The sequence below is a fragment of the Miscanthus floridulus genome, chromosome 3 (assembly GCF_019320115.1).
Source record: "Miscanthus floridulus cultivar M001 chromosome 3, ASM1932011v1, whole genome shotgun sequence".
In the NCBI taxonomy this organism is placed as follows: domain Eukaryota; kingdom Viridiplantae; phylum Streptophyta; class Magnoliopsida; order Poales; family Poaceae; genus Miscanthus; species Miscanthus floridulus.
The window spans coordinates 117,172,551-117,191,252 of NC_089582.1; positions in this window are offsets into that span (position 1 = coordinate 117,172,551).

Genomic DNA, 18,702 nt, shown 5'->3' on the forward strand with positions numbered 1-18,702 from the left:
TTCTTATGCATTCATGGGACTTACTTATGCATATGCATGCAATAGGTGCCACCGAGGAGATCACACTAGTGGAGCTCGACGTCGATCCACAGGAGGAGCATCAGGAAGTGCAGCACCAGGAGGTTCCTGAAGAAGAAGAGCCTGAAGTTGATCACCTTCCCGAGTGCCCGGATCACTAGCCTTCAACGTTCGTGAAAGGCAAGCCCCGGAGCATTATAAGTCTCCCTATTTTATTAATGTCACTTAAAGTTATTCGTATTGCTGCATTACGTGACAAGAGTTGTTTGGGAAACAATTGCTGCATATTACCTTCCTTGACTAGAAATATCTACCATGAATCCTATTTAAGTCCAGGAACATTTATCATGCTTAGCTATGCTTAGACCGGTAAAAGTTAGGTGATTTCCTGTCACCTGCGAGCTATAGGTGATAACTTAATCACGGTTGGCTATATTGTGCTATCGTAGAACATAACCTGGTATTGTGGAATAAATGGAGACCGGGCGGAGTCTTATATGTGGTATTGTAGTGATTTCGTCTGTGTCATTTAAGGACCAGACGTTGGGGGTCATCTTGTCATGTTGAACACAGCCTCTCACATAGTTGGCCGGATAAGTTATTCCGACCATGAAGCCGAGTAGCTCAACTCAGGCTAGGACCACGAGCGGTAAAAGTGCGCACCCTGGAGGCAGTAAGGATGTACGGAGAGCCAATGGTGTAAGCCCAAGGGCGGGTTAGAGTCTCGATCACCCTTGGTAGATTGGTTGTATCTCTAAGGGCGCGGCGCTGGTCATACCCACGATTGTACTTGAGTTGTACCAAAGGTGACCTAAGGCTACCTTCACGTGGTATGCCTAGGTGTGTGTTAGAAATAATTCCCCAGCTGGGTAGGAATCGATTCGAATTGCCATCTCTCCCGGATAGTGAGAACTTGACTTGAGTTCCTTTCATCGTAGTAATTGATGGAAATGATGGTTATGAGATTATGCAAGAACTCAACTAGATATGGTTATTATTGTGATGACTTAATGGTACCCACATGTTTGGCATAGGATAGTTGCTAATCTAGTATGAGATAGGATTAATAACTGGTGATTCACAATAAATGATATGTTGGTTAACTTATGCCTTTTTTGCAAATAATGTCTACCAGCTCTACTTATAAAACCTTGCATACTCTTTGGTGTCGTAGTATATTAGTTGGACAGGTAAGTCTAGTTGAGTACCTTCTCGTACTCAGGGTTTTATTCCCATTGTTGCAGATAATGTTATGTATCACGGCTACTGCAAGAACTGCCTTGCTGCTGCTGTTGATGAGGACTAGGACCATGGGCAATGGTCATTCTGTATTTCTTCTCACCTTTGTGCTTTTGGTTGGAGATGACTATGACACTAGCTTTGTATTAAACTACATGTGATGTTGATGTTAAACTACTTTGCTTCCGCTACTTTCAAACTTGGTTTGTAATAATTATTCGAACTCTGATGTATGAGAAATATTTGTGAACTGTGATGTAACATGTGATGGGTTGTGTTGAATCTCTACAATCTTGGTTTGTATGTTGGTTGTTTGAGATCCTTCATGATTTTGTTGGACTACCGGGTTTATATGGGCTCAAGTATGACGGTTTGATCGCTTCGGTGATTGCTATTGTACTTGTGCTCTTATAAATTGGACGGTTCTGTGACACCACGCCCCTGTCTCCCATTTCCTAATGCACCATGTTCCCCCTGTAGGGGACCATGACGCCTAAGAGGGGTGAATTAGGCAACTTAAAAAATCTACTTCTAAATTATGGCCTCTTTTACTAACCTTAGCAAAACCTATGCAAAAGATAAACTATCTAAATGTGCGCCTATGGTTTTGCTAGTGTGTTGCTATCTCTACCGCAAATGGAGTAATACAATCAATGTAAATGTGGAAGCTAAAGAGCAAGGTAGAGATATACAAACTCCCGTCGACGACTCTGGTATTTTTACCGAGGTATCGAGAAGCACGCAAGCTTCCCACTAGTCCTCGTTGGAGCCCCTCGTAAGGAATCCCTCGCAAGGGCCAAGCTCCCAGTCGAGTAACTCCGTGGATAGCCTCGGGCCTTCCCCATGCGCAAGTGGGTCTCCGACGTGCCTTCTGGCAAGCCTCTCCCGAATGCTCCCCGCCGTCTTCACGATCAAGCTTCCAGCCAAAACACCATGGGCCATGTTCCCTCCGGTACACGGTGGCAGCCACACCACAACAGTAGTTGGTGTGATCTCACAAGACTACAAGCCACTCTGATGTACAACAATGGTGCGCGCAAGCACCAAGTGGTAAGAGGTATGCAAACCTCACTAAACACTAGGCCTAAACCTATAGCAAGCGCATAAGCGGTGGTCTAATCAACCTAAGCACTTCGCAAAGCACCTACGCTAATCACCTAATAAAACACTAAGCACTATGCAAGTGGAGATCACTAAAATGGTGTATCAACACCCTTGATATGTTTCCTCAGCTCCACACACCTCAAATGGCCGGTTGGGGGTCTATTTATAAGCCCCATTGAGAAAGTAGCCGTTGGGGATGAAATCCCACTTTTCTGCTACTGACCGGACGCTGATCACGTCCTGACCGGATGTGTTCGGTCATCCCAACCATTAGAGTTGCAATCAACTGATCGGACGCTGCCAGTGTCCGGTTGCAATTTTGCCGCTCTGGAACCTTTCTATACTTGATCGGACACCGTAGTTCTACGTCTGATCGATTTTCTGCCAGCATCCGGTCCAGTGTTCGATCACTGCTACTGACGCCTGCTGTTGCCGGGCCTCTTGATCGGAGCATCCGGTCACTTTCTGTCAGCGTTCGATCCAGCGTCCGGTCACCTCTGTGAGCTCGTTTCTTCGCGATCTTGCGTACGGCTTGGTTCCTATCTTCGTGCTTGGACTTTGCCTAATATCTTGGGTCTTCTCTTGTGCTTTTAAGGACTTGCTTATGGTGTAGATCATCAGATCATCACATTGCCTTCATCCAAGTCACGTCTTGCACCCTATTGAACTATAAAACAATCACTTGCAAATTCATTAGTCCAATTTGGTTGTATTGGTCATCAAACACCAAAATCCAAAGTACATGGGCCTAGGGTCCATTTTCCTTACAATCTCCCCTTTTTGGTGATTGATGACAACACGACCAAAGCAAGCAAATAATGGAATTTTGAAATTTGAAAACTACCTACTTGCTAGGATGCAATGCAAGGGGCAAGGTTATATGATGTTAAAAGATACTACTTGTAAGGCTAAAAGATACCACATAAAAACTTATCTTGCCCTTGCAAATGTCCCCATGTGGCATTATGGATTTAAGCCTTGCTTTCTACAAATTCTCCATATTACATAGACTAATCCATAATCCACTATCCTCCCTTTCTCGGACCATTACCACTTGTAGATCATTACCACATGTAAATTATTATGATCTAGCTTTTGGTCCTACCAATTATTGCTTGCTTTTGGTCCTCTAAATTCTCCCCCTTTAGAATCAAACACCAAAAATGAAGACATTAGTAGCACAAGGGAGGGTCAAACTTTGTGATCATTTGTATGTAGAGTGGAATAGGTCACAAAATTTTACTCTCACATTATATAGACTAAGCTCCCCCTAAATATATGCATACATATGATAGAAGGCAAAGCATATGCATAATTGGCAAATTATTGCTCAAGGGAATTTAATCTATATAATGCATGGAAAAAGCATATAAATATTAAAATGAAATCAACATGATGATATCGGTTTAGAAATACCACATGTGGAAACCAATTTGATTTCTACCACTTGCAATAGGTGGTGGATATTTGAAGTATGATGCTTAACTCCGGGGACTCCATTTTCCTTACAATGAGACTACTACACACATGATAAGCTTGAAAAGGTGTTAGTCTCAAGGCATCCAACTTATAGAGTAACCTCCTCCTAAATTTGTGCACACAAGTATGGAATACTTATAGGAAATATGCACATTGATTTTAGAATAAAAAATACCACTTGAAAGATGACATCACATAAATGTGAGTCATTTTCAAAGGCGATATTCGAGAGAAATTATCTACAATTTGGACTTTGGCACATATTAGATGAACAATCAAAAGACAAGCTATGTGCCGTGCTCCTAAACAATTTTAAACCATGTAGGATTGCTCCAAGGAATAAGAATGAAACCGAGCAAGCCTACCATAAGATATACCTAGTGTATGCATGATAAAAGATATAAGCATGCAAATGCAAACCTAGGCATGAAGAGTAGCTAGATGCTTAAAGATGCCACTTGTAGGGGATTAAATCAAGTACCACTTGAAGCAAATTGAATCTAGTTATCTAACATGGGAAGGGGAATTTAGGTCCATAGTATTCACTAACCCACTTGGCAATGATCTTGTCCATCATGATGCACCCCATGAAATGCACCCATACTTTGCCAAGTCTCCAAATTCCCCAAAGTCCATCGGACTTCTTACTTCCCTTTCGGGATCCAAACCTTCTTGGTGCTCTTCATGTTGGAAATGATTTCCTTTGGCACCCAAAAGCATTTGACCCCATTGTTAGCTTGCTTGTTCACCTTGATGGCCACCACCTTGTCATTTTCTTCTTCTTTAACAAGTATGGTGTGGAGGCCTTCTTCTCCACCTTGTTGGTGTAGGTGTTGGAGAGCTTGCTTGTTTGCTTCTTCTCTTTCTTCTTTGCTCTTCCCCCATTCTTCACCTTGCACTCATAGGATTTGTGACCTTCCTTGTGGCACACATAGCAAACCACGGTTTGTCCTTCATCAAACTTCTTCACTCCCTTGATGGTGTTATCTTGATGAAGTTGGGCTTGCTTCACCTTGCCTTTCACTTGAGTCAAGTCCTTGGTGAGGCGAGCTACTTCTTGCTTGAGTTGCTCATTCTCCTTTGCAACATCTTGTGTGCATGTATCTACAACAACTTTCTCAATACAAACTTGGTTGCACAAAGAAGAGTCTAAACATAAATCATTACAAGAAGTAGAGACATCATTTTTAGACATGTTAAAGATAGAACTTTTCTTTTTAGATGCCCTGGTGGGGTTGTACTAATGGCTTCAAGATTAGCAACTTTATTAGTTAGCTCATCACAATGTTTGCACATGGTTTTCATTTTAGCAAGTAAACTTTTATAAGCATCTTGTGAGCTAGCTAAGTTCTCTTTTAATTTTTAATTTTTCTTTACAAGTTGCTCATCATTGATTGTGCATGCATTTATTGTTGCACTAGCCTCAAGTTGCTCAATTTTAGTAGATAGTTCAATATTAAGATTAGCAAATGTCTCATATTATTCAAGCAAAGTTTTATATGCTTCTTGTGAACTATCTAGCTTTTCTTTTATTTTTTGAGCTTCTTTTGTTGACTAGTGCAAACTTTAGCATAATTAAGATTTTGTTGCACAATTTCATCATAAGAAGGCATTTCATCATCACTATCACTCTCACTAGAAGATGAGCTTTCATTACCTCGTGCCATAAGGCACACACGAGAAGAGCTTGATGATGAGTACTTACGCCCTCGCCTCTTGTGATGGTCTTCTTCTTCACTTGAAGAATCATCCCATGTCCTTATTGATGTGAGGGCTTGGTTCTTGCATGCCTCCTTCTTTGTCTTAGGTGTGAGCTTGTTTGGACAAACTTCCACAAAGTGCCCTAACTCGCCGCATCCATAGCATCCTCTCTTTCTTTGCTCATTTCTTTGATTGGTGAAGATGATATCTTGAATTTGGATGGGCACACCCTTGACATTGAGCCTTTGGATCATCTTCTCCACCTTGTTGATAAGTATGATTGATTCTTCATCAAGGTCAGAGATAGAGGAGGAAGATTGATCATCATCACTTGAATCTTCATCATCATCCTCATCTACTTCTTCATCTTCACTTGAGGAGCTTGAGCTTGAGCTTGTCTCAACTTGCTTGCCCTTCATCTTCTTTTTCTCGCTACATGCAAGAGCTTTGCCTTTGCTTGATGAAGAGGCTTCTTCTTGACCCATCTTGCATGACATTTCAAATACCACTATCTTGCCAATGACTATGGCCGGGGTCATGGTGCTCAAGTCCTTCATGTTGTGAAGGATGGTGATGATGCTTGCATATTTCTTTTGTGGTAGCACGGAGATGATCTTCCTCATGATGTCCACATCATCTAGCTTTGTTAGTCCTATTTAATGGAGCTCATTGATAATTAGATTCAAATGAGAATACATATCACGTACAAGCTCATCACCATTCATTGTAAAGGAATCATAATTTTGTTTAGCTAGACAATATTTTTGCTCATGGACATTAGATGTGCCGTCATGGAGCTCTTGGAGTTTTAACCAAATTTCATGAGCCGTATTTAAAGTGAACACTTGGTTAAACACATCTATGCTAAAAGATTCAAACAAGCAATTCTTAGCTCTAGAATTGAAAAGTATTTCCTTTTCTTCACTCTTTGTGGGTTTATCGGGATTCTTAATGGGTTTCATCCCGTCATGAGTGACTCTCCAAACTTCCAAATCAACCATCTCAAGGTAGCAAGCCATTCTAGCTTTATAATAGGGGAAGTTAGTGTCATCAAACTATGGAGGCCTAGAGGTATCCATCCCAATCACTCTAAATAGCGTCGGCTCAATGACGGTTAAGCCAAAGGTCCAAATTGAGCCAACGGGCTCTGATACCACTTGTAGGGGACCGTGACGCCAAAGAGGGGGGGGGTGAATTAGGCAACTTAAAAAATCTACTTCTAAATTATGGCCTCTTTTACTAACCTTAGTAAAACATATGCAAAAGATAAACTATCTAAATGTGCACCTATGGTTTTGCTAGTGTGTTGCTATCTCTATCGCAAAAGGAGTAATACAATCAATGTAAATGCAGAAGCTAAAGAGCAAGGTAGAGATATACAAACTCCCATCGATGACTCCGGTATTTCTACCGAGGTATCGAGAAGCATGCAAGCTTCCCCTTAGTCCTCGTTGGAGCCCCTCGCAAGGAATCCCTCGCAAGGGCCAAGCTCCCGGTCAGGTAACTCCATGGATAGCCTCGGGCCTTCCCCATGCGCAAGTGGGTCTTTGACGTGCCTTCCGACAAGCCTCTCCCAGATGCTCCCCGTCGTCTTCACTATCAAGCTTCTGGCCGAAACGTCATGGGCCTTGTTTCCTCCGGTACACGGTGGCAGCCACACCACAACCGCGGTTGGTGTGATCTCGCAAGACTACAAGCCCCTCCAATGTACAACAATGGTGCGCGCAAGCACCGAGTGGTAAGAGGTATGCAAACCTCACTAAACACTAGGCCTAAACCTAGAGCAAGCGCATAAGCGGTGGTCTAATCAACCTAAGCACTTCACAAAGCACCTACGCTAATCACCTAATAAAATACTAAGCACTATGCAAGTGGAGATCACTAAAATGGTGTATCAACACCCTTGATATGTTTCCTCAGCTCCACACACCTCAAATGGTCGGTTGGGGGTCTATTTATAAGCCCCACTGAAAAAGTAGCCGTTGGGGATGAAATCCCGCTTTTCTGCTACTAACCGGACACTGATCACGCCCTGAACAGACGCGTCCGGTCATCCTGACCGTTAGATCCATGATCAACTGATCGGTCGCTGCCAGCGTCCGGTCGCAATTTCGTCGCTCTGGAACCTTTCTGTACTCGATCGGATGCTGCAGTTCTATGTCCGGTCGATTTGTCGCTAGCGTCCGGTCCAGCGTTCGGTCGCTGCTGCTGACGCCTGCTGTTGCCGAGCCTCTTGATCGGAGCGTCCGGTCACTTTCTGTCAGCGTCCGGTCACCTCTGTGAGCTCATTTCTTTGCGATCTTACGTACGGCTTGGTTCCTATCTTCGTGCTTAGACTTTGCTTGATATCTTGGGTCTTCTCTTGTGCTTCTAAGGACTTGCTTATGGTGTAGATCATCAGATCATCACGTCGCCTTCGTCCAAGTCACGTCTTGCACCCTATTGAACTACAAAACAATCACTTGTAAATTCATTAGTCCAATTTGGTTGTGTTGGTCATCAAACACCAAAATCCAAAGTAAATAGGCCTAGGGTCCTTGGTTCCTATGAATTGAAACTCCAATATAATGAATCTAGTTTCACTTATTGTGCTTACAAATAGTTCTATTGCTTCCATGTAGATTGTTCGATAAATGAAAAGGAGACATAAAAAAACTGAAAAAGCAACATTATATCTGTGACTAAGTTCAGTTTTTCTTGTAGGACTTGCATGACTACATGTCTACATGTAACCTTGTTGAGGTTGGCATAGAGGCACCATTTTACATATGATCCTATTTCTAATAAAGTGGAAGAACAGCTGACATTTCGAAACACATAGGGAAGGGTTGCAGCACCAGGTATTCTCTAACTACACCAAGATTCATACAGAATTCCTTTTTTTTTGAACCACAAAGACATGGACATTTATATCTTAGCAACAAAGTAAGGATAGAACCAGAATAATTAAATACAAAACCAATTGTTGTAAACTAACTTCTGGAAATACCTCCACCAAACCAATTTTTTCAGGGAAAAATTGCAGGGAATGGTCAGAATTAGCAAGGTAGCACTTTTTGGCCATGTAGAAACCACACTATAGAAAATAGAGTGCACATAATCACTGTTTTACTTATCATAAGAAACAATGCATCTTCGATAGTCATGGCCTCACAAAATTGACAATTTTAGGCCCTTCTCCTCTCATGTTTCTGTATAAAAGAGAAGCAAAGAATGAAGATGTGAGAATAATGGATGCATAAGTGAACAGAACTACAATTAGCAAGCAAATAAAGTAGTCAAAATAATAAGTCCATTTGGTAGTTCCTAAAAGGATTGGAATCTCAAGCGAGCGATAATGTGCCCCATTTTAAAGATAAGTCACTATAACAGCTAACGTTGAATTCTATGTAAATATTCTACTGGAGGCATCATGTAGCCAAAACTACCAAACCTGCTAATGTTGTATGAATTAAGAGCATGATGTAATGCCAAAATAAAACTACAAAATGGATTAAAGTTCAAGTACAGGCATGCAAAAAGTTAAAAAAAGCTATACATGATGTCTTCTAACAAATCAGCAGAATTAAGGCGTGTATTCTTCCGACAACAAATAAAAATGTGCAGTCAGCTGAGGTAAACTTTATTACCATCTCTTATTATGGTCATCTCAAATTCCATAGTTAGAAAGTTATCGGTGTTTTGAGTAAACACCAACTAGTAAATTTGTATTTGTTGCACGTTAGGGTCGGATGGTGTGCTAACAGACACAAGGTTTATATTGGTTCGGGCAGAATGTCCCTACGTCCAGTTTGTTGCTGCTGCTCGTGTTATTAGCGCTGAAAGGTTCGTAGTAGGGGGTATAAACGGTCGAGAGATGGATATGTCCTATGTCTCCGATGGAAAGGTCGAAGGGTTGCTAAGAGCTTGGTTGCTGCTTAGCTGTGTGTTATGTGATGCGTGGTCTGTTGAATTGATCCGTCCATTTAGTGAGGTGCCCTGCCCTCCCTTTTATAGATCAAGGGGAAGCAGGGATTACAGATGGGAGAAAGAGGAAAAACCAGAGGCAGAGAAGATCCTTCGAAGGTGCCGGGTCTTCCTTTTTCTTTGAGCCTGCCCTGCTGACATGGCAGACGGTGCCCGGGATAGCACGATCGCTGATCCTGATAGGGCCATGCTCTGGCTTTGTTCAGCAAGTGATCACGTCCCATCCTACTCCGGTGGGTGACGTGGCGCACCAGGGTGTCGAGCCGCGACCCTACGGAGAGCAGATGGCGTAGAGACCCCACGTTCGTTACTGTAGATGACATGAGTTTCCTCCTGAACCATAGTGGTTGTCGTATGTTTCTGTCAGGATTCATGTCCGAAGGCAAATGCCGATGCCTATAACACTGTTGGATAAATGTCGGTGCCCGCAACACTATTTGGGCTCTGACATGCCTGGTAGGGCTTAAAGCGTCTGTCTGGTCATATCCTGATGGTACTTCCCTACAGGCGCACATGGTATGGTCCTCGATATTGCGGTTGACTTGAGTGCCCCGCCTTATCTATATGTGTAGTTATGAAGGAGTAGCGCATAGATGTCGGGTGAGGCGGAGCCAACCCTCAGTCGTCGGGCGAGGCGGAGCCTACCCCCAGACATCAGGCGGGGCGGAGCAAGCCCTTAGTCATTGGGCGAGGCGGAGCCTACCCCAAGACATCTGGTGAGGCAGAGCCTGCCCTCAAACATCGAGCGAGGCGGAGCCAGCCCTCGGTCGTTGGGCGAAGCGAAGTCTGCCCCCAAACATCGGGCGAGGCGGAGTCCAGCCCTCGGGGGTCGGGTAAGGCAGAGCCAGCCCTCAGGGGTCGGATGAGGCAGAGCCAATCTTCAGTCGTTTGGGCAAGAAGTATAGTTGTGTTCTTGTCTGTTCGGAACCATCAACGTTTGATGGTTATTAACTCCTCCTCTTTGGGTACCCTAATATTAGGTCCCCGACAGTATCCCCCAAGCCCCCGGGTGATTCGGATAGAATCGCCTGGGGGAGGGGGTTTGACTTGCTAGAGGGTGCGCGCGAGCGCACCCGATGGGTGTAGCCCCCGAGCCCCCAGGTGATTCAGATGGAATCGCCCAGGGGGTATGTCGATTCGCCAGAGGGTGCGTGTGAGCGCACCCATCAGGTGTAGCCCCCGAGCCCCCAGGTGATTCAGATAGAATTGCCCGGGGGGTGTTTTGATTCACCAGAGGGTGCGCGCGAGCACACCCATCGGGTGTAGCCCTCGAGCCCCCGGGTGATTCGGATAGAATCGCCCGGGGGGTAATTCGGACCCTTCGTGGGTATGGCTATGAGATTTGGTGTTTTGATAATCTGGATAGTTCGATTGGAGTCCTAGTATCCCATTCATGGGGATCCAGCAAGAGTTAGCCTGGCTAAGACTCAATCGTGGGTCAAGATACTGGTGGCACTCGTGTGCCCGGGTTTTGGCCGCACGTGGGCTTATCCTTCATCATAAGGCTGCCTTGGGATGGTCGTTGAAACCATTGATGGGCCAGCCCTTGAACTCCTAGGCCCAGGTGGGCCAGAGGAACACTTTTTTTTTACTTGTATCCTTTCGCTGGTAAAGAGTCCTGGTCTGCCTGGGAAGGTGAAACGTCCGGCATGACTTTGGTGGGAAGGATAGGGATTGGAGGCGCATACCCCATGTGGTGGCGAATCATGGCAGGCGCAGAGATCTAGGCAGACGATTGCCTTCCTCGCATCTATCACCCCTATAAAACCGAAGGGTTCGCCCCTAGGGTTTCGTACATTGCCTCCTTGCCTTTGCATCTACAACCTCCACCGCCAATCGCCTAAGCCTCCCGCATCTGCATCTTAGCCACCATCAAGTTCGCATCCATCCACCCCAATCGTTTAATGGAGCCATGGTGTAGATCTGATGTCACCCTCTAGCGCCTGGAGGGCCTCGTTCACCGCGGCCTTCTTTGCACATGGACCGCCGCCGAGGAGTGGTGGCTGCCCGGCAATGAGGACGTGTTGCCGCCGCCTAAAGGCTATGTTCTGTCCTTCGCTCACTTCCACGAGTGGGGATTCACCACCCCCACCCACCAATTCCTTTGGGGGTTGCTGAATTACTACAATGTGGAGATGCTGCACCTTACTCCGATTGGAGGCGCCCTCAACGACGCCCTCGTCCCGCCTTGCCTTATCATCGAGACGATCGAAGATCGCTTCGACTACTTCTTCTCTAGAGGAATGGCTAGTGGCGATGTCTAGGGGTTCTTTGGTGGTTCACGGGCCCTTGTGGCCCAACTTATGAACTAGAGACTTGGAGGTAGTTCTAGACAGGAAAGCTCCTATGATGTTGGCATCGGCGATGTTAGGTAGCTCGTTACACTACCGGGAGAAGCGCCGGATGTACCCACGGAGGGTCTCACCGGCCTTCTAATGGTAGTTTTGAGGTCCCATGGGTTCCCAGGGTGCTTGTATGTGCCCTGGAAGTTTCCCACAAAGATCTCATTCAGGTCCGCCCAACTCTAGATTGTGTTGGATGGCAGGTGTTCCAACCACGCTCGTGCCGAATCGGCTAAGAACAGTGGAAGGTTGCGGATAATGAAGTCATCATTATCCACACCACTGGCTTGGTAGGCAAGCTGATAGTCTTTTAGCCATAATCCAGGGTTTGTCTCCATGGAATACTTTGTGATATTGGTCGATGGTCGGTACCTTGGTGGGAAAGCAGCATTGAGGATGTGACGGTCGAAGGCCTAAGGACCCGGTAGGCCAGGACTTAGGCTTTGGTCCTTGCTGCTGTCGTAGCGTCCACCATGATGAGGATGATAGCCACGGTGGGCTCCTTCTCTCGGGTCGCCGTTGGTATGTCTGCGGGCGTCGAGGGTGCTACGTGCATCACGGTTGTGGCCGAGACGCTGATATACCAGGACCGCGGCACACTGCCTACCGCCCTATGGTGCCTGGTGGACCAACGCATCCCTACTAGGACGCTCCAAGGGTGTACGATGGCTGGTGTCGAGCTCGCATCATTGAGACAATGAACTTTTTGCCTGCTGTGCCGCCGCACGCTCGAGTAGCGTGCGAATCTCATGGTGAGCCTGACGATCCTCGAATGTTGCGGCCTCTGAAAGGCCATGGAGCAAGGCCGCCATGGCGGCGATGTTCTGGCTTGCCTGGGTGAAGTGAGGGAGGGCTTCATCATCTGTGATGATCCTCCGATTCATGTCGCGGGCCATGGCACGTGCGCGCCCACCGTCTCTGTGGCGCTCGATCTCCCAATCGAGCTCCACGCATTCCTACGCGAGCTGGAGTCGTGCTTCCTTGAAATTTTGGTGTCGGGCTTTTGTTGGGAGTATGCCCTAGAGATAATCATAGAGATGATTATATTGCCTTGTATCCATGATATATTATGAGTTCATTGAATTTCCATTAAAGACAACCTGTATCGATTAGCAATTATGTGAATTGTTTGTGAAACTCTTTTACTTGTATGGTTATTCTAATGTTGTCCCTGGTTAGAGTTTGTGTGAGGACACACATGAATGATGGATCAACACATTATTAGTTGATGACTATGTTTCATAAGTCATAGACATGGAGATGTCAAACTAATAATGTGGGCACATGTATGACATGGGGCTAGACTGACCCAACGTGAGATGTCATTATTATCTCTATTCACATCATGTACGTTATGTCCTTAGACCTGAGATTGTTGTATGTATTCAAGATGTGAAACGACCTACTAAGGGACTATCAAACGCTACTCCATAACAGGGTAGTTATAAAGGTGGTTTTCGGGTTTGTCGGGAAACATGCTATGATACATAGACAATCAAGATGGAATTTGCCCCTCTCTATATGAGAGAGATATCACTGGATCACTCTAATGATTAGATCAAGAAATGCATGGCCGTGCTTGGGTTAAGTGTTAACCTATGAGTTGGACCAAATATTGTGAGGCAAGGGAATAACAAGTATGTGGTTTTGTGGTGGTTCATCTGATATGATCTTTGCGTACACATAGGAGTTGGCATGCCTTGCTAGAGGCCGCTATCAACTAATGGCTGAGTAGGAGTACTCGGGCCATGTCTATGTGTGCGTGAACCCATAGGGTCGCACGCTTAAGGGGCTAGAAGCCTAATTTGGATTGGATCCGAGTTGGACAAGGCTTAGGGTTACTAATGGGCCTCCAACTCGGGAGCTCATTAGGGACGCCTATAAATATGTGGGGTAGGCAATGGGGCTAAGCAATCCAGGCCTTTTGGCAGCCGCCGCCACCCATCCTACGCCCGCACTTGCTGCTCCTCATAGACCTAGCAGTCCGGAGGCGCAAAAAACAGCCAGGAAGATGGTGTTTTCGGCGTTTTAAGATTAGACGTCGGAATCGGTTAACTCTGTTTTGCAGGAATTTATGACTGGTATAGCCCTTATGTGTATGTGATGCATGTATGTAATTAATTCATGGCTTGCATGTCGTGAGTATGACAATATGGCTAGAGCCACTAAGATATTGTCAAATTGATGTAATGGCCTGCGTGCCAAACTATGATGATCCTATCCGCGACTATGTAATCTTCTTCACTGCCTTGCATTAGTGATAGCTAGTCTTGGTGGACTCATCACTGAAGGATGGCATACATGGATCATGGAGATGGAGATCATCATGAGGAACAGTTCGATGGAGATGGAGATCCCCAAAGGAACATTGGGCTATACCATGTCATATATGTGTTAATGACGTTCTTACTATGTTCTACTTTCACGTGTGATAATGTTTTTATCTACATGCGATGGTGAAGTAGAACGATCCCTCGGCAATGTTTAAGTTAAAATGCTTCCCCAAACCTTGCACTGTCATGTGTCTTGTACAATCGGTGGTGGGTCTATGAAATTAGGGTGCCACTGGTTTTCCTTGACTAGACAGGTTCGTATCGGATACTTATAGCAGAAGGGTTGGTTACTTGAACAAGGTCATCCTAACGGTTAGGGACCTTGGAGCATGAGTAGTTGGGCACCTGCGCATCTAGTGGTAATCCCATGATCTATAACTAGCAGTAGATCCTGGTTTATGAGGTTGAAATTTTTTGTTTTCCCGCTAGCGTAGCATCCTCATAACCCTTCAGCTTTTAGCTGCTCCACCCCCATGCAAGATGGGGCTGCTGTCTCCCACTGAGGTTGTTCGCCAGGGTAGCCTCTTCCTTAGAGATGCTTTCAATGTGTCCCTCAGGGGTACCCGCCATGAAGCATTCCTAGGAGGGGTGATGGCTCGCCCTACTGGAGTCAGAGCCAGAGGACGACCCTGGCTCCTTTGCGAGGACATCGGGGTGAGACTCCATGACGTGTTTGATCACCGCCATGAACTTGTTGTTCACAGGGGATGGGATCATGTGTTGTGCCACAAGGTGGCTAACGGTGTTGCAGAGACCGAACGGAAGCACTATCGGGGCGCTCCGTGCGGGGTGTTCTAGAGAGAGGGTGAGGTGGCGCGGGTCCTCCCTAGATGGCTAGGGTTCAAGGGAGACACCGAGCTGGCGCTTAAGCCTCCTGTAGTTGAGGTCGATGGAGGGGAGAGGTTGGATGGCAACATGAGCCAACGCCAACTCTCCTCCCACTGTGATGATGAAGTCTAGGTCCCTGAAGCGCACGTGTGCGCCTGTGACCCAGCTGATACTGTGGGTAACCATCCGTGGCCTGATGTTAACGTCAAAACATGCAAAGGTCCCCTACCTAGCGCGCCAACTGTTGGTGTTTTGAGTAAACACCAACTAGTAAATTTATATTTGTTGCGCGTTAGGCCCGGATAGTGTGCTAAAAGACACAAGGTTTATACTGGTTCGGGTAGAATGTCCCCACATCCAGTTTGCTACTGCTGCTCATGTTATTAGCACTGAAAGGTTCATAGTAGGGGGTACAAATGGTCGAGAGAGGGATAGGTCTCAAGTCTTTGGTGGAAAGGTCAAAAGGATGCTAAGAGCTTGGTTGCTACTTAGATGTGTGTTATGTGGTGCGTGGTCTATTGAATTGATCTGTCCCTTTTATAGATCAAGGGGGAGCAGGGATTATAGATGGGAGAAAGTGGAAAAACCAGAGGCAGAGAAGGTCCTTCGAAGGTGCTGAGTCTTCCTTTTCCTTTGAGCCTGCCCTGCTGACAAGGCAGACGGTGCCAGGGATAGCACATTTGCTGATCCTGATAGGGCTGTGCTCTGGCTTCGTTCAGCAAGTGGTCACATCCCATCCTACTCTGGCGGGCGGCGTGGCACACCAGGGTACCTATTGTGAAACGACACCTATACGTGAACGGATGTCTATAGACAAACATGCATCTCTTCATGAGTGATCTCATCCATCAAGCACATGATTAGTGGATAGGATTAGACAGTTAGTTGTAGTCCCAAAGGGCATGTCTTTTGGGAACAGTCATGACTCTTCGTGGTACCCCTTTACTTGTATAAATATATTTCAGAGATCAATGAAAGGAAGTGTTGTCCCAAATCTTATTCATTTACATTCACTTCTAACACGTTATTAGCACTTTGCTCTACGATCAAGAAGGCAGGAGGATGACGATGCCGGTGATGCAGATTCTCCCACACTATCTTTGCTGCAAGACTACTATTGTCATCTCCAACAATGAGACAGGCACAAAGGCCATCAACACACTACGTAAGCACGTTATTTGGTGTCTAGAATCAAGAACTCAATCTTGATGGCAATGGAGACGCTTCTTCATCTGCGTTCCTAGAAGAGACGAACAACAAGAACTCCTTTCTCTAGGAAGGGCACGAGAAGAGGCCTACGTCGAAGATCGAAGGGAAAAGAAACGTGGATTGCAAGCCTCAATCCAAGAACGCATCGGACACATCCGACCGGTGGGAGTTGCCGTGTCTGTCCGTAGGCTATGCCGATGGCGATTGCGCATGCCGGCCAGCTGTGCGGCCTGTGTGCACAACCAGCCATGGTGGATCCATGCACCAGGCAGGTCATAGCCCACGGTGCCTATGCGCCCATGGCGATGGTAGCTGGTAGCCCACGCCTACGGCCTTATGCCATGACTGATTTCTCCGACCCACGCCCCGCTGCGAGCCTGTGGCGGTGGCTGGACGTGAGCCGTGTGACTGTCATTTCCTATGCCATGGCCAGCTAGACTCCACGGCCAAAGGCCCCACACCTGCAGCCTCACGCCCACGGCCCCTGCACCCAATGGAGGCGGTCCTATCCTCGCCTCACGCGCCCGATGGCTCACGGCTCCATGCCCCTGCGGCCGATGCTAGTGGCCTGCCTTCCTACGCTCGTGGCGGCTAGAACCGCAGCCATGGCAATGAGCTCGCTGCCAGAGACATCACGCACCTCCTCCCGCACCTCGCTACGGCAGCCGGATGCTAGCCCGATAGTGGCCGGCCTTCCTGTGGCGGCGCCCCTGATGACCTGGACGGCTAGCAGCCCCTCTCACGCCCGTGGAGGTGGCCCCGCGCCTGCGCCTCGCACGCAGCGGCCGATGGTTCCCATGCCCACGCCTCGCTGTGGCCTTGTGCCGGTGGCTAGAGGCCAGCCCGACGACGGCCGGTCACCATGGAAGCGGCTGAGAGGCGCCTGCCCGGACAAGAGATGCTACCGACAGGAAAACCGTCCGTTCCTCCGTGCATTGGGTTTTAACAAAACTGCATTGTACTATATTTACCTAATGTAAATATTTCATTTTAAACATATGTTTAAATGAATTATGATGCATAATATTTACCTCCTATAAATAAGTATTTTTGAGACCCATGTGTCATCAAGAATTGCATCATGACATGTACTGCTGTAGATGAATTTACCACTATAAATTCGCTTTTCAGATCCTATGTTTTCTGGAATTTTAGTACTGTTCACAGCGTTTGTCCAAATTAGCAAACCCAATAAACATGTGCTATTAACATTGCATGTTCAAAGTGTTTGTCCAAATTGGCAAACCTAATAAATATGTAGTATAATGATTACATTGTTCAAAGTGTTTGTCCAAAATGGCAAACCCAATAAATATGTAGTATTACTATCATGACCTTATTATTGTAATTACTTTGTTATTTGCAATTTTCATATCATGTTAAGCCCTTTTAAGCTTTATTATTTAAAACTCATAGTGCTTACATTTTTTAATGCAAAATCAATTAAGTGTATTACCTCATTATTTGTATAACACAAATGTTCCACATTGTATGTTGGCCATACACAAGGTAGCGCTATAGTTGCTACTGTGGGATCTACACTAAATTCTTAGTGACTATCCTCAATGTGCGTACCCAACATCACAAATTGGAACATACGGTCTACATCTTTTCATAAGATGACTACCATTAATCAGCATTCCTATTGGCCATACATAAGGTAGCACCATAGTTGCTACTGCGAGATCTACACTAAGTCCACAACTTAGTGACTATCCTCAACATGCGTACCCAATTTGTTTGTAGATTAACTAAGGTCTACATCAATCTTTTGATGATTACCTTAAAATGTGTTTATACAAATTTCATACACCACTTGGCATCTATTGTTCAACAGACTACGTCCATATTATTAGAGGTCTACATCTTTATGATGACTACCTCTAATGTGTTAGCATAAATGAGGTTTACACTATTAGTGAGATAGATCTTGTCTCCTATTTATTTTGCATTAATTAATATAGCATCACCATAGCAATTTTAAATTTACCCTTAGCATAAATTCAGAAAATCTATGGTTTAAACCTTGTTAGAATAATAGCCAGCAAAGAGTTTGATCTCTTGCTCTTGATGGTCACTATTATCTAGCATGGTCAATGGACGTAATGTTAAACCTGATGTTCTATGGATTCATATCAATATTTGATGCTCCTCATAAGAGAGCATCACCACTTATGATCAATTTAAATATGGAGTTTTATTGAAATAAAGCACCATATACATCCAAATCACACGTATGTGTATCTCAATGGGTGCAAATCGAAGCACTATATGGCTAGCTCTTAATGGGTGATATGAACAACACAAGGCAGTCATTCTGCCCAATGCCAACTAAGTTTGGCCACAACTTTATCTCTAGGATCTTAAGTCCACTTGAGAATAGAATTATGTTGTTCCCAAATATCCTCTATATTGCGTTTTATGATTCCCGTGACTTACCATATGTATTCTAGATTAATTCCTACATTACTTTAGGTCTAAGT